The sequence below is a fragment of the Grammomys surdaster genome, unplaced genomic scaffold (genome assembly GCF_004785775.1).
Source record: "Grammomys surdaster isolate TR1022 unplaced genomic scaffold, NIH_TR_1.0 449, whole genome shotgun sequence".
Taxonomy (NCBI): domain Eukaryota; kingdom Metazoa; phylum Chordata; class Mammalia; order Rodentia; family Muridae; genus Grammomys; species Grammomys surdaster.
In genome coordinates, this window is record NW_021604868.1 from 589,458 (window position 1) to 606,242 (window position 16,785).

At 41.8% G+C, this 16,785-nt stretch overlaps 1 pseudogene; it reads right to left on the minus strand.

The window, feature by feature from the left end:
* Positions 1-1,013: 1,013 nt before the first annotated feature.
* Positions 1,014-16,785, minus strand: part of LOC114632885 — a 34,681-nt pseudogene continuing 18,909 nt past the window's right edge.

Below are 16,785 nucleotides of genomic sequence, written 5' to 3' on the forward strand. Positions count from 1 at the left end.
TTGTGTACGTGTTGAGTTTTTCAGCCTGAATGATGATACTTCCATCATGGAGTCATGATGCTAAGGTCTAGGGGCCTACTGAGATCTGGGGGCCAGTTATCTCCCCTCCCCACCCCTCCCTTCCCCTCCCCTCCCCTCCCCTCCCCTCCTCTCTTCTCTCTCAATTTTTAATTTTTTCCTTGATGCTGGGGATAAACTCAGAGCATTGCCCACACAAAACAAATGTTTGGTTGCTGAGCTACATCCTCAGCCCTCTTGTTATATATTCTTTCAGAACTATGCAAGTAGTTTAACCTGGCTAACAGTCTTCAACATCTGATGCTCCCTGCTGCTTCCAGAAACAAAAGCAATGTCTTGTTGCTTAGCCAAAATTTCCCTTTCTTGGTTTCTCTGATTCTGGATATCTAGGCCTGACTTTCTCCATGTGGCAATGTGAATACTTAGAGGTTGAATGACTGAAAGGCTTAATCTGAGGAGTAAAGTAGGAACACATACATTCTACAAGTATATAATTCAGAACCTATTACCAGGAGACAAAATTCATAGGGAGGTTTTGGAGACACAGGAGTGGAACATGGCAGGAAAATGAGTTGAGAGGCAGATTCGTGACATAAATGCAAACCAACATTGTTGCCGTCAAAGAAAGTGGGCAGAGATATCTTTGGCAGTTCTCTTCAAAACAGATGTTGACAAATATGGAATTGTTCCCAAAACACACAGAGAGTAAGCCATATGTCTTAGAAGGCAACCTGAGTTGGTTCTCAGAGCCAAAACTGCAGGAAGGCGCGGGAAGGATGGCATTGCAGGAAGAGTAGCATTTGGTGAGATGGCCTTGGGCTAAGTTCTCTCTCTCTCTCTCTCTCTCTCTCTCTCTCTCTCTCTCTCTCTCTGAAGTAAGATTTCACTTCCTTATTTCTCAAATTAAGCTGACTGAATTGGTGGTTTTGAGAGGTGATAAGTCAAAGATTCTAAATCCCATATCCTTATGTGATTCCTCCCAGTTTTCCTTGCTTTCAGCCTAGGCTAGGGATGACCACACCAAAGGAGAAGGGGGAGATGTTCAGCATCTTCAGTAGTGTGATTTCACTGGCTCCAACTTGGTCTCCTGTTTTGACTAGCTGCACATCACTGAGAATATCAGTAGTACCTCTGGAGATTTTAGTTGTGATGTCTAAAACCTGGAAGAAAGAGATCTTCTCAGGACCCAGATTTGTGTCCTGGGCTGGCATAGCGACCTCAATGGGGTGATGGCACCAGCACTGACAGCTGTTACCTGATTAGCCTAATCTAGATGAGGTCCTCCTTAGTGAAGACAAAGCTCACACTCTCCCAAATATGAGGCAGCAGTTTCTCCAGTGCTGGTGCCTCTAGATGGCCTCTCATACCATGGTGTTCTTGCCTATCAGCTCCACAATCTTCCCTTGAAGGAACATGGGGATTTTTTTCATCTGCTTGGAGTCCACACAGTCTACTCCCAAAATGAAGAATTTTGGGTAATCATACAAAAGTTGGAAGATCTTAAGGAAGCAGTTGGACTTCCTAGTTTTCCCTGCCTTCCCTGGGCATCAGGACAGTATGCCAGGGATTGGCATGTAGGGTTTTAAGAAGATATCACTCTAATGAGTACTCTGGGGGAAAGCCATTTAGAAAACATAAATTAACTCTGTTGGTATTCCTGTAGGGTTCCCATCCCCCTCAGGGCCTTGAATCCTTCCTTCAACTCTTCCATAAAAGTCCCTGACCTCAGTCTAATGTTTGGCTGTGGGTATCTACATCTGTCTAAGTCAGCTGCTGGGTGGAGCCTCTCAGAAGACAGCCATACTAGGCTCATGTCTGCAAGCATAGCAGAGTATTGTCAATAGTGTTAGGGATTGGTGCTTGTCCATGGGATGGATCTCAAATTGGGCCAGTCATTGATTGGCCATTCCCTCAGTCTCTGCTCCATCTTTATCTTTGCCATTTTTTAAACAGGACAAATTTTGTGTCAAAAGTTTTGTGGGTGGGTTGGTGTCCTTATCCTTCCACTGGGGTTCTGCCTGGCTGCAGGAGGTTACCTCTTCAGGTTCTGTGTCCCTGATTCCTGGGAGCTCTCAGAGACTGAGCTGTCAACCAAAGAACAAACATCAGCTGGAACGAGGCCCCTGGTACATATGTAGCAGACAAGCTGCTCAGTCTCCATATAGGTTCCCCAACAAGTGGGGATACCCAGAGGAGATCCCACCCTCTCAGAGGAGAAGGAGAGTGGGGATGGGGGAGGGACTCTGTGAGGGGGACACTGGGAGGGACAGTATTTAGGATGTAAATAAATAAATTTAAATAAAAATAAAAATCATAAAATATTTTATGTATAGTAATACAGTTGACTTATTAAGTAATACTATAATAGAATGTTTTGATATATTTTAAGACTTAAAAAGGTTTTTGGTTATGTATACGTATTTGTCTGTATACACATATACATTGATACTCAAGGTCAGACAGTGCCAGATCCCCTGGAGTTACAGGTAACTGTGATCCTTTTGAAATGCATGTTGGGAACTGAATCCAGGTCCTCTACAAGAGCAATACCAGCTCTTAACCATTGAGCTATCTTTTTAGCCCAATAATTAGATATGGGCTTAAACAGAAAAACAAAAGGAAGAATTTCAGGTTACAAAACATGCCCCCAAAGTTTTGAAAAATCACTTTTCCTTTCTTTTTACTTTTAATTAATTGCACTGATCAGTTTGTAGCCTTAGCTGGATTGGAACCCACTATGTAAACCATATTAGCTTCAAACTCACAGAAATCCATTCATCTGCCTGCTCTGTTTCTTCCTGGTCCTGGTATTAACAGCATGAGACGAAGTGCCTGGGTTATTTTTAAAGTGTGTGTGTGTGTGTGTGTGTGTGTGTGTGAGAGAGAGAGAGAGAGAGAGAGAGAGAGAGAGAGAGAGAGAGAGAGAGAGAGAGAGGAGAGAAGCTGTGTGTGTGTGTGTATGTGTGTGTGTGTGTGCGAGAGAGAGAGAGAGGGGGGGGAGAGAGAGAGAGGAGAGGAGAGAAGCTGTGTGTGTGTGTGTGTGTGTGTTGAGGAGGGGTATGTGTAGAGAGTGCAGAGACAAGAATGGGGTGTTGAATCCCCTATAGCTGAACTTTAAACTGCCTGATGTGGGTGTCAGGAACTGAAATCAGGCCCTCTGAAAGAGTAATATGACCTCTTAATCACTTAGCCATCTCTCCAGTCCCCAAATCGCCTTTTCTAGGTGAGTCAATAGAACAAATGTCTTCAGTGACTATGTCTAATTTCTGTTGCAATAATGGTCAATGGGGCCACAAAGAAAACAAACAAAACATTCACAATCACCGCCTCAAATGGATACAAGTTACATTCTTTTGGAAGGCTAGAAAGGTTCTTGCTTCTTTAATACCCAGAAAGAGGAATTCACTTATCAGGGCTAAACTTTCAACTCAAAGTCTCTGAGAAGCATGTGATGGGAAAGAGAAGTGGTTCACTGAACATATGCCTTCTGTCCCTTCCACAGAAGTTTCATGAGGAAGAAACGAAACCACCTAGAAGGCATCAGTGTAGCTTCTTCCAGAGACAAGCTTCTGGCATGGGTTGTGTAACTCCTTGGTGATATTTAGAAGTAACTGTGTCAATCTGGGAGGGGAGCAGTGTGGGGGGTCTGTGGATGTAGCTCAGTGGCAGAGCATTTCTCTAGCCAGCATAAGGTCCGGGGTTCCATTGTAGCACTGCAAAAAAGTAATATTATTTAAAAAATATCAGATTTTACGCTATGTAGTAATTTTCACGTAACTTAACATTTAACATTTTAGTCACTTTTTTGACAAGGTCTTACTGTGCAGCTCAGGCTAGCTTCAAATTCATAATCCTTCTGTCTCAGCCTCCTGAGTGCTGGTATCATCACCATGTTTGATTGTTGCAAAGACTTAAAAAAAAACCATAAAACCAATACTCAGAGCTTTATACATGCTAGGAAAATATTCTATGAAGCTATATCCCTGGATATATAGAAACCACTATTTTCCAAAAGAGTTTTTATTTTTATGTGTAGGTATGTTTGCCAGTATGTATGTCTGTATACTATGTGCATGGTGGAAGATCCTTTAGAAGTGGAGTCACAGAGAATTGAGTGCCACTATGCAGGTGTTTGAAACTGTACCTGGTGTGCTCTAGGAGAGACACATGCTCTTTAATCACTGAGCAATCTCTCCAGCTTTCCCATAGTCAGCCCCTTTAAATGTATGCTTTCAGTAGCATTAAATAAGTACATTCTTATCAGCATTAACCATCTCACAACATTCTCTGTAAGATTGTATCTTATGTATCTGAGACTGGCTTTGAACTCTTTACATAAGCTGGAGCTTCTGCTCTTTCAACTCCCACCCAGCAAGTGCTGAGATAACAACTCTGCCAGGTTTATGTAGTGCTAGAGGGCATAGCTTCCCACATTCTAGGGAAACCTTATATGAACTGAGCTCCACCCAGAGACTGTACCATTCCTCTTTCTGTCTTCATCAGTTTTACTACCCTAGGTTTCTCTTATAAGCAGAATCATAGTATTTGCCCCTTTCTGCTTATTTCACTTATTACCTTCCCCCATCCCATTTAAAGGATGAATAATATGGTATTGTATGTTCATATGCAAATCATTTTTAGAGAAAAAGTAAGCACATCTCTCTTTCTCTCCCTCTCAGTCTTCCCCTCTCGTGTGTGTGTGTGTGTGTGTGTATAAAACTACAAAAATATATAATATGTTGAAGGCTGTTAATTTTTAACTTTATCATTCATGTTTAGGCAACTGATAGTTTTTTCACATATCAGGTGATAGAGAAAAGAGGTAATGTAATGTGTGGGGACCTGCAAGATAATTCCTGGCTTTCATATAAGACACAAATGCTACACCAGAACAGAGGAGCGGATAAATTCTCCCCTACGGGGCGTCAGAAAGATTGCTTTAAGGTTAATCTTTGACCAGGCTTTTAACAGCAATAAAGTCAGTAGTGTCTGGGTTGGTGACCTTGGTGGCAGGGTGTAAACTTCCATAGATGGAAAGCGGGAGGACCAATGACCACAGCTGAATAAACATTTTGCCCCAGATTTGGAAGTCTAAATGTAATCACCTTTGAACTGTCACTTATATTTGTCATACCAAAGAAAGATGCCCACCTTTTGAATTATGTGGATTTTACTTAGTTGGTGGTAGAGTGCCTGAATGAGATCAGGGTTCAATCCACAGCACCATATAAAGTGGACATGGTGGCACACTCATGTAATATCACCACTTGGAAAGTAAAGTTAAGATCAGTCTGGGCTATATAATGAGTTCAAGGCTAGGTAGGCTTAGCTGTATGAGATCCTACCTCGAAAAATCTGATGCTGCCAGATTCTCTTAAAGTGTGGTAGGAGCAGTTTTCACAGCTCATAGTGCTCTGTTGGAAGGCCAAAAGTCTCTGCACTATCAGAAAGAATAGTTATATGATTTACTCAGCTATATATCTGATATGTATGCCATCAGTACTGATGGCACACCTACTAGTGGCTCTTCTTTGCCCTGGCCTTTCTCACACTGTGGTGGTTAAATCTGAGAATATGAAGAAACAACTAGGCAAAAGGCATGATCTCTTTTCATAGTGTTTATTTTGGGTACAATCTGTTAGATGAATGGTTCTCAACTTGCCTAATGCTGTGACCCTTTAATACAGTTCCTCGTGTCATAGAGATCTCCAACCATCAAATTATTTTCATTGGTGCTTCCTAACTGTAATTTTGCTACTGGTATGAATTGTAATGCAAATATCTGATATGAGGGATATCTGATATACGATCGCTATGAAAGGGTTATTTGGCCTCCAAGGGGTTGTGACTCACAGGTTGAGAACTGCTGCATTACAAGGAAGTTCTTAAGGCTAATCTGAATAGCAAGGGAGAAGAGGACTGCCAAGGTCTTACAAAAACATGAGTAACCAGAATGATTGTTGTGCTCATTTTTAGTGCCAGCGTGTTTGGCAGTGTGCTTCTGAGGTGGGAAGCATCTAAGTATGGCATGGGACTCTCTATGGGATTATTACTGAGTCCCCGAATACATAGCATTGATAACCTCAGCCACCTGCCCTTGTAATGACTAATTTTCAGTAGTCGCCAGATAGAAATAGATGTGTTTTATTTAGAACTGATTCATTGAAAATCAACTCCAGGGTTCCTAAATACAATTTTGTGGGAAGCTGGGAAACCAAAAGTTAGTTCCATTGTAAGAAATTGACACCTCCAGGCTGGTGAAGGGTCATGGCTACCACAATTTTAGTACATCCATTTTGTAAGCCATCACAAAATTAGAAACTTTGTAAGATTTGTCCAGTTTATCTTATTCCCCAAAGGATTAATTATGAAAAAAAGCAAGCAATGAGATGGCTCCCTGGAAAAAATTATTTTATTTCATACTCACAAAATCTTTATTTTGTCTCAATTTCTAGTTTTATGTACTTAGATACAGCACTAAATTGAGATGACTTTTAGTGTTGTCACCTCTGAATTATTAATAGGATTAAAGAAACTTATTTTGCCTCATATCTATGCAAGTCTTGATATGTTCTTATTATTCTAATTATTATCGACATATGTTCATTGTACATGGTACTGAGCTGTATAAGGATATTTTCATATAATTATATCCACTTCCCTCCCCATACCATCTACCTTTCCCTTTCTATCCTTTCCTTCTTGTTAGTCCCCTATATTCCCCTGAACACATTCTCATCTCCTTTCATGTCACATATATATGTATATATATGACTTCATATATCTATATAATATCCAGGATCCATAGATAAGAGAAAATGTGGTTTTTGTTTTTCTGAGACTGACCTAATTTGTTTCTTCTGACTTCAAATGCGTCTTGGACTCTCATTCTTCGTGCTTCTACCTCCCAGGTTGTGACGCGCGCGTGTAGTGTCTCGCCGGCAAGAACACACACACACACACACACACACCAGAATCCTTCCGTAGAAACACGTTTATTCCATAAACCAAAATGGTGGAAGAAGACGACCCCCAGGCCTGGGAAAGCCTCCTATATACCCTAGAGCGGCGTATTCACCTCTGATTGGCTGCTTACTCGTTGCGCGCCAAACGCCGTGGGATGGGCTTTAACTTTGGCGGGCTTTTACCATGGCACATGCGCAATTTATTTGTTTACTAGGAAGAATTATGGCTGACAGTGCCACCCAGCGATGGCGGACTTTGCCAGCACCTGCCGCGGCTCCCAACATCTGCCCCTTTTTTGTTTTAAAAACAGAGGGTGGTAGAGTTCCCTGGGAAGGTTACGTAACTCTCATATTTGGGGGTCTCACGGTGGGTCGAGTCTCTTTAGAGGGTGGTGCTCAAATGTTTGAGGCTTTACAGGGTGTCTTACCAGAAGCCTTTGGGTACAGCGGCTCAGGAATCTGTCTATTGGCTATTTCTTTTTTGATTTGTTAAACAGGCACTGGTCAATGTCCCGTGTCTAGGCTAGTTGACATTTCTCTACGCCCAGCACCAATAGGGCTAACACCAAGGAAAGGCAAGCCACCCTGTCTTAGGCTACGAGGGATATACCCGCGCCCGGGTCATTGCCACTCGCTAATCCCGTCATGGGGTTGGCTTGTCATCAATTCCTCAGTTGTCTTCATGGTGTAAATCTGGCATGTGGCATCAGCCTAATTCCCATCATTGGGACCAATGGCAGCTGTCTTGGAGACAAAAGGATGGAGTTATCTATCTGGCTGTTCTTGGCCTGTCTGGCGTGGTACCAGTTATGACTCAAACTCAAGGCCGATCAAGCAAATTCCATCTTGGGGGAATAAGCGTTCAAGAACCAATAGTTTAAGACAGTCTCCCTTACCCTACCAGGTGCAATGGAAACAAGTCCTCTGGGTGCAAGGGCTAAGGGGAACAGAAAGAGATGCAAACACCCATCCCTGTGCAATGGAGTCATCTCCTAGGGGTGCAAGGGCTGTTTGTCTCAAAATTCAGGTACCACAGCTACACAGACAAGGATCAGCCAGGCCAAAACTCCTCACAGACCCAGTGTAATGGGCGAATCCTCTGGGGTGCAACGCTGATGGCCTAACATTTAGCACCACCACTCGTGAGGGGTAGACTGCTTATAATTGAGGCAGTGATAACCACACTGCAGGGGAAGCCCCTAGTACTTTGGAAGCGCCTGTGTAAAAATAGCCTTGTCAAGATTTTGTTGAGCTCTGAGTTTGCAAACCAACCAAAGATGAATACTAATACACAACTTAGGGTATACCAAACAGGCCTACTCCCACCCACTTAAAAAAGGGAAGAAAAAGAAAAGAAAAGAAGAAAGCTGAAGAATTCCAGGAGGACAGTCCCTCAGTCAGGGACAGATCCACGCGCGTCGAGTTGATGTTCACCACAGCTGCTCTCAATTTTCTGAGTGTCTCACTGAAGTTTTCTGACCAATTTCCTGTAAGATACTGAAACAATTTTCTGGACAGATTAGTTACACGAGTAAAGTTTTTATACTGTACACTGGTGATGTAAAGTGTACCCAGTTTTTTCTCACATCTCAATTGGGCTAATTGAAAGAGGATATCCAATCTCTCTCTCACTAAATCAAGGCGTTGATTAAGGATCATTAGCCCGCCTTTTAGTTGGGCGCTGGCGGAGGTTTGAAGGTTAACAGCCTCTGCCACCGTGGCTGACAATTGGGGGTAGTGCCCACCTGAACAGAAGTTGACATAGCAATCTCAGTGGCAGTGGCGGTAATGGCACTAACTAATATTGTCGCCACTATGGCTGCAGTTATACCAAAATCTCTTTTTTGTCTAAATAATGACAAAGTGGAAGGAGTCTCCACGGGGATGGGAACCCATCACGTGACTCTGGCAACCATAGCGCGAGTGAATCTTTAGAATTTTAACACTGGGACATCTAGCAGGTTTTATTGGTACACTCTTAAAGGTGGAATTTGATAAAATAAACAAAAATACTAGGAACCTGTATCCCTTGGATCAGTACAAGGGCTATCATCAGAGCCTGGAGGGTCTGTCTGGGTGTCACCTTCCAGTATCGCGAGTCGCCGCGTCAGCCGTTCTGGTAGCCAAAACGGGTTGTCTTCTTCCTGTGGGAACACACAGACCGCTCCCCTGGCTCTTAATAAAACAATATCTGGGCCCTTCCATTGTCCGGTCAAAATATCCTTCCATTTCACCATCTCTTTCGGCCTCTCAGGCTCTAAACAGTGACGGTCAGCAGCGGAATGGCCCTGACTGTCCAGGTTTAAAATATTGAGGGTAAAAGTGTTTATCTACTCCTCATCAGTTAATTGTCAAGGGGAATTAGGACTTGTGTCTCCCTTGAGAATATCTAACAGAGGTTTACATTCTTCTATGGTAAGCTGAAGATGAGGTTTTAGCCAATTAATATCTGTTAACAACTTTTGAGAATCACTTTTCTGGAGCAACAAGTACTCTAAAATCTTAAAGCTCATTGTACTAGAGCAAAGGCTTGTAGAAAAACTCCTTTAGAGAGATCAGCCAATAAAATATACAATGAATAATATATACTGAGAGATTTAAACGCTTTAACCTTTTGTATTAAAGCAACAACAAATTTTTTAAGGCCATTAATTATTCTTTGAGGCAAGCTTTTTTAATGAATGGCTTCATGGGCTCTCAAAAATCACAAGCAATTTCACTTAATGCAAACCTCTCACCTTTACCAGGAGGTAAAGGAACTGTATAGAACAGTCTTTTAAATCTATAATAATTTTATATGCATTTACTTGAATGGCAGCTGGAGTAGGCAAGTCAGGCTGTAGTGTCCCATTAGTTTTATAAATCTTAAATTTGAACTTGTTTCTGGATCAATTGAATAACCAACTCTTTTTAGCTGAGTGAAGTATCAGATAAAGCCAGGCTGAAGGCAATCTTGTCCTCCAATAATTGTTAATTAGCCCCAGTATCTATCAATCTTTTAAAACCTTTTTTCCTTCAATTATTAATTTAAGATTAGGTCTCTTGTTATGTTTTTAATCTTGGCCTATATCCTGAGGCCTGGCCCAAGGATTATCCTTTCTGTACCAAGGACAGGTTTGTCAGGTAACCTTGGTCACCTGACTGTTGTTTAAGCCTCTGTTCCTGGGACAGTCACTTTAAAAACTATCTAAATTTCTACATTTAAAACACTCCCCATCTCTATGGCTCTGTGCAGCTATGGCCAGACCCTGATTGTATGAGGGTGCAATTTCATTGTAAAGACAAGTATCTAAGTCTGTCTTTGCTTGTACGGTCTGAGGGCTGTGTGGGCAGTTCAACCTGATTAATATCACACTGACCTTGTCTTACAAGCACGTTAAGATCTCAGTCTGCGTGTCTTAATTTAAATGTAAACGTTCTTAATCTCTAGCAGGCCAGCATTGTATCACAACCCGTTTTAAATATTTTTATTTAACTCTACCTGCTGTCCCCCTTTCCATAACATGGGCGAATCAAAAAATTTTTAAACTCAAGTTTACAACTGCCAACTGTAGCCAATGGAATACTGGCAGTTTAACTAAATTTTTAAATTTCTTTTGTAACATTAGCGTATAACCATTAATTTTGAGAAGCATAAGCCAATAGTCTATAACCAAGACATGTAGAACATTTTTATACTTTTAAAACCAATCCGAAACAACAATGAAATGGCTACATATCTTATTTTTAGATCAAACAAAATTTCTTGTCTTTCTAGCTGTAATTTCAAGAGAAAAGCACCTTGTCACAGAGGTTTTTCTAGGACAAAACGACTCTTAGCTTCTTTATAAAACCCAAAATGCTGCTGGTCTCTTTTAAAAGCAGCTTATGTCAACCTCAATTCCTGAAAAGACTTTTTTAGCTCCCAAAGGTTGGATCAAGCAGTTTTAACGATCTTTCTTTTTGAACACGTAACAAACACAGAACATTTAGACAACGAAACAAAAGGCAAACACAAACACGTGGACATTGGCGCGCCAAGGACAGACAACAAAGAAGGACCTCTAAGAACTACAGAGAATTTCAGGACTCTCTCGAATTCTCTGCTTCTAGATGAACTCTGAACTAGCCTTTTCATTCTTTTTTGTTGACACAGCTCAGAGAGAGGGCACCTGTATTTTTTAAAACTCTTTCTCTCTCTCTCATATTTAAAATGTAACTTTTCATCTCGTTCATTGGAGATGTAGCGGGCAGCTAATTTAACACTTCAATACCCTGCTTTCTAATTCTTTTTAACCCTGCTCTTCCCGCCTGAAGCGGCTTTTAGGCTGCAGGCAATGTCTGTTTAGAATTCTTTTAACCTATGTTTCGCTATCACCTCTTAGGCAAAATCGGCACTGGGTCAATATCTCATTCACCTAGACTGTCTCCCCCAAACCACTCTTCTTGCAAACACAGCCTCCAATTAACCGTCACTAGCTCCAGCACTCGATCTCGTGGCAGCAGCCGTTTATCATGCTGGCATCTATCCTCCCCATCCATCTCTTCATCTGAGTCTTCTGACTCGGAGGAAGTTAGCCCCTCCGACTCAGAGCTATCACGCCGTAAAAACCCCGGCTCCTTTACCAGATACAGAGGTTTCTTTTTTAGGGCATTTTCGCCTTTTCTATACTTCTTAACCAGGGCGTCCTTTCCCTGACCTTTCACCCCCTTGGATAGGTCCTCGGGGGGGCCTGATTTCTTTAATACGTTTCTTTTCTCTTTTCCTTTCTGAATTTCCAAGCGCTTCCATTCTTTCTCTGTTTCTGACATGCTGACCTGTAATCCATCTACCACTCCCCGAGCGGCCACGAGAACCAAAAGGAAGAAAACTAATGTTGCTAACACCATAGCGAGAGCCTCTAAGGTTTCTGCCAACTGGGGAGGGAGACGAAATAAATCAAGTCGAGACCTGTCTCTCAGAGAACATCACCTCGTTCTACGGTTCTGGATTCACTCCACGCGTGGATGGCGAGTGGAGGGCCTTCTTAAACAGTGCCAGCGATGGTAAATTCTCCCGGGTTTCTCGGCACCAAATGTGACGCACGCGTGTAGTGTCTCGCCGGCAAGAACACACACACACACACACACACCAGAATCCTTCCGTAGAAACACGTTTATTCCATAAACCAAAATGGTGGAAGAAGACGACCCCCAGGCCTGGGAAAGCCTCCTATATACCCTAGAGCGGCGTATTCACCTCTTATTGGCTGCTTACTCATTGCGCGCCAAACGCCGTGGGATGGGCTTTAACTTTGGCGGGCTTTTACCATGGCACATTCGCAATTTATTTGTTTACTAGGAAGAATTATGGCTGACAGCGCCACCCAGCGATGGCGGACTTTGCCAGCACCTGCCGCGGCTCCCAACACCAGGTGCCAGGATTACTGGCATAAGCCACTAAGCTTGCCTTACTTCTATGCTTTCCCACTTAAATATATTGAGTGGGAGCTCTGGATGATGACTCAACAATTAAAAGCATGTGCTGGTAATGGAGATCAATGTTCAATTCTTAGTACCATGTCAGGCAGCTCATAACCACCAATAGCTTCAGTTCCATGGGAATACAATGCCCTTTTCTGACCTTTTTCAGGTCTTTATGAACATGATGCACATACATACATACATACATACATACATACATACACACTTACTTAGTTAGTTGCATACATACACATGTGTTTCCCTTAAGAATTCCATCAAGTGCTGCATTCCTAATCTTGTCTGATGAAGGCAGATAAGAGCTGAGAAAGGCATTTAGAGAGGATCGGAAACATAATGACTGAGAGGAAAATGAGGAGCTGGCATGCTCTGGGGCCAAGTTGCTAGTGATGTGAAATTATTCCATGCATTCGAGGAAAGAAACACTTGTTATATTTCACTACATTCCCAGCATAATTCAAGGGGAGGGGACTCATCATCCATGTCTCTAATCTTTGTATTTTAGGAATAAGCATTACTCATTAGCATATCATACATGGAGAGAACAGGGTGAAATAGTATAACGATAGACAAACTATGTATAGTGAAGGTTCAATAAGGATAATAATGTCCTCTCATGATGACTGATGAGAACCCACTCAAACAAAAGTGGATTCAAGTCAAGACCCAGAAGCCAAGGAGTTAGCCTCGAAAAGGCCCCTGGCTCAATCTTAGCACAGCCCACTCTTGCAACTAGGTCTTTCTTTGGTATGGGCTGGCCTATTTATTGCAGGATGTTTGATAATGTCCTTGAACTCTGCCTACAGGAGGCCAGTAGTGGCCACTACCAAATTGAGACAAATAGAAACTGAGATCAGTAAGTTGAAGTTACCTAATTGAGAAGAACCAGGACCATACAAAGACCCAAGAAGAAACATCAATTGCAAAGAGAGGAAGGCTGAACAGGCCTGCCCAATCTCAGCAGTTCCAGCTGCCCTGCTCGCCCTCGGAGTGAGTTTGTCTATTAGGACAAAGTGGTAGAGGGGTAATAGAAGAGAAAGTGGGATGGCCCTGAGGGCTGTGTGCTTCCTCATTCAAAAAAGGTCAGCTGCTGGCTGCTCTTCTGCCCCTCTTTATAGCTGGAACAGCACCAGATAGTCCAAGAGTTCATCTGGACATACAGTCAGGCTTTAGAAAATTGGCAAATAGATGAACTCAAACTCCAAGTTTTTGTTATGTTGAATTCTGTCAATGTGATAAGCAATTGAGCAAGTATTGCTTGGAATCTCTAAGAATATTTTTATTTTATTTGACAGAAATTCTTCCTTGTTCTGAAGGTTACCTATAATGATATATAGATAAAAGGGGACAGGGTGCGGGTGGAGTTCATGTAATGCAGGGCACACATTCTTTTTCTGGGATAAAAACAAGTGACATAAACTATATAAATGTAACAATTTTTGGAGAGGTAGGCATCAAAGTTTGGACCTTATGCCTACCAAGCATATACTCTTATGGATTTTAAGGCTTGGTTTAGTATTGTCATGAATATTCATGGGCTGGAGAGATGGCTCAGTTTTTAAGAAATCTTGTTCTTGTAGAGGATCTGAGTTCGATCATCATTACACTGTTGAAGTAATTATTTAAAACTGCTTCTAGTTCAAGCCGACTATCTAAGCTGTAGCAGCTTTGCCCAGCTCAGCCACCATGTTTCTCGGCCGGAGGCCATGTGCGCGCAGCAGGTAGAACCAGCCCTCCAGAAACACCAGCCCTGCCACCCTCCAGACGCCAGCATGAGAGATGGCTCTGCCAATCTTCCACTCTGACTCCGCAAGGCTGGGCATTGCCCAGACCATTCTACCATCCATGAGACCCCAGTAAGAGGATGAGACTCTAATTCTTAAAGATTAATCAAAGGCTTTATATGTTTGATAATGATTAATAACAAGATGCCCATACAAAGAGAGTTGTATCCCAATTAACTAACCTAATTATATGTTTATAAGTTATTCCCCACGAGTGCTCTCCATACCTGTGTGGTTCTCCATCCTCCTACATCTCTGCCCTCTCTAGCTCCTCCTCTTCCTTTTTTCTCTTCCTCTCCCAATTCCTCCTCTTTCTCTCCTTACTCCTCCCACCTTAGCTCCTCCTACAGTACCCAACCCACGGCTCACAGCTATCTGGTGTCTGTAACTCCAGTTCTAGGGAATCTGACATCTTCTGCCTTCTGTGGGCACTGAATGCTACTAGTGCACAGACACACATACAGTTAAAATGCCCATACATACAAAATAAAATAAATAACTCTTTTTCTAGAAAGAATATTCACAATGCAATGCACTAGATTTCCAAAACTTGTATTTTGTAAAATTAAAACTCTGTACACTCTGACCAATTATTCTGTGTCACACAGAGTAGGCAAATACCTAGTTAACTATCATCTACTATCACTTCTTGTAGGATGAATACCTTTAGATAGACACTCTACAGAAGTGTGGTCATGGCAAAATTACTCTTTTTCACGACTTGGCATAATGTTTCTGTGGCTTATTTATTTTGTAGCATGGTACAAGAATTCCTTCCAACCTTAGTATGACATTGTGTATATGTGCCAATACATTTATACACTCATTTAAAAAATTATTACATTTTTTACATATTTTGTATGTGTGTGGTATAGGGGTATGTGAACACCATAGTACACAGGTAAACCAAAGGACAACTTGTAGGACTTAGTTATTGAGTATTGAGCTCATGTCATTAGACTTGGTGGAAGGTGCCTTTACCTGATGAGCTATTTTGCTGGCCCTATCTATCCATTTTGTGGTGGACATCTGGCTTTCTTTCACCACTTGACTACTGTGCCATGACCACAATGAATTTGGAAATAGGAAACATTTTATTGATATACCACACAAATTTCCCACTTAAAAGTATACAATTGATTTTTAATATATTTAGAGACATACAATCATTCCTCTTCTCTTCCCCACCCAAAAAAACCTCTCAAGAAGCCACGTTTAGCCAGGCAATGGTGGCATACTCTTTTACTCCCAACACTTGGGAGGGAAAACTCTGAGTTTGAGGCTAGCCTGGTCTACAGAATTCCAGGACAGCCAGGGCTACACAGAGAAATCCTGTCTCAGAAAAAAAGGCCATTCTCCAATTACCCTTCCCCATAATCAGTTCATATGTGAAGTTGACCACAGTTTCCAGGTATTCAATCAAACACTACTTGAGTCAGCTCTGGTAATGCTCAGCTTTCAGAAGGCCAAGAAATGAGGATCATGTTTTGGAGGCCAACCTGGGTTATACAGTTGAGATCCTGTTCAAAAGACAAGTAGACAAATACAAAACTGTAATCTCTGTACTGCTGTGAAGGGTTTCTTATAGATGTGATTATAAAGTCTCAGGTTAATTGAATCCATCTAAGAGGGCCTGCTTCAACCAGTTGAGAGGTTTTCCATAGAAATTCTGTCAGTAGACTGCAATTTCAGCCTGAGAACCCTTGCTTTCTAACTACATGACCTGTGGATTCAGGCTTGCATACACTGCCAGAAAAGCCAAGTCCTTACAGTAAATTTCTCAGTTTATGTCTCATACTTATTTGTTTCTGTCCTTCCCTCATGGTCATTGAGTAATTTGTTTTCAGGGAGGACAGGGGAGGTATGTCTGCCACAGTTCATTTGTGGAGGTTGGATGACAACTTTAAGGAGTTTGGTTTCTCCTTCCACTATGTGTATTGTAGCGATCAACCAGCCTCAGGTTGTCAGGCTTAGCAGCAAGCAACTTTATCCACTGAGTATTATTCACTAGATTTACTGCTCTCTTTTTTTTTTTCTTAAAAAGAAAAAGACAGGGTAGGCATCAGTGTCTGTCATGCAACTCAGGCTGGCCTTGAATTCTTATGTAGCAGAGGATGCCCTCAGAATTTTCATCTCTTTTCCTCTGGAGCACTGGGATTATACATGGGCATCACCACACACAACTTATAAAATGCTCCTTGTACTGTTTCACGAGTTAAACTCCTTGATACTCCAAGTCCTCTTCACAATCCTCTCCAACATAAAGTCTTAAGTAACATTGGCCTCCAATGTCCTTAAGTAACATGGATTTGTTTCTTCTTGATATTTCAAATGAATTGGTTCATACAGTCTGTGCTTTCTTGTCTGTGTGAGGCTGACTTCTTTCATTTGGCTTAAAAACTATCTGTTTTTCAACTTAAAAATGTGTTTATTTTAAATTGTTTTTTATGTATATTTTGACTGTATGCATATCTGTATAACACACACCTTCAAAGATTAGAAGAGGAAGTCAGATTCCTGGGGACTGGAATTAGACTTATAGAGATGATTGTGAGCAG